This window comes from Penaeus monodon, chromosome 20 (assembly GCF_015228065.2).
Source record: "Penaeus monodon isolate SGIC_2016 chromosome 20, NSTDA_Pmon_1, whole genome shotgun sequence".
NCBI classification, from domain to species: Eukaryota; Metazoa; Arthropoda; class Malacostraca; order Decapoda; family Penaeidae; genus Penaeus; species Penaeus monodon.
Window position 1 is genome coordinate 25311073 of NC_051405.1, and position 634 is coordinate 25311706.

The window sequence follows — 634 nt, forward strand, 5'->3', positions numbered from 1 at the left end:
TATATCAAGGAACACAGAGGTAGACATGTAAACAGTCAGATACTTAGATAAATAGATACATGGAGTCAGCGTGAGGCCGAGAGACAGAAACAGAGAGTATTACACGCATATATGAGCAGATGGGTTTAGTGTTCCCCTCTGCTACCTGTTTTTTTGAAAAAAGTGAACTGGGAAATACACGTACGGTATAGTATTATATTTTCATAAAATAAATCTGACCCGATGACCCTAATTCGATAATTGCGCAATTAAGAAATGCTTCCAACACCTGTGCCACAGCACACCACCTGTTGCTCAAAAAACAGAAGAAAATGAGAAGTCCATTAAACCATTTTTTGCTAATGAGAAACGACATATAGTAGTGTACACTATGTAATTGTATGTATATGAATGTAGTATTAAAGAAGACAAATAATGCATGTGTATTTCCGCGGTTGTATATAACGCGGCTGTCTTTATTTGATATGTTGCAGTTGTTGCGTTAATTAACAGAGGTCTCTTAGCGTTCTATCATAAAAAACAAAACAAAACAAAACACATATTATCGGGATGTTTATATGCTTGTATTTTTTCCGTGTCATTTGATTATGACCGTAATTATAATCATTTGTGGCTTGATTTATCACAGTCAATG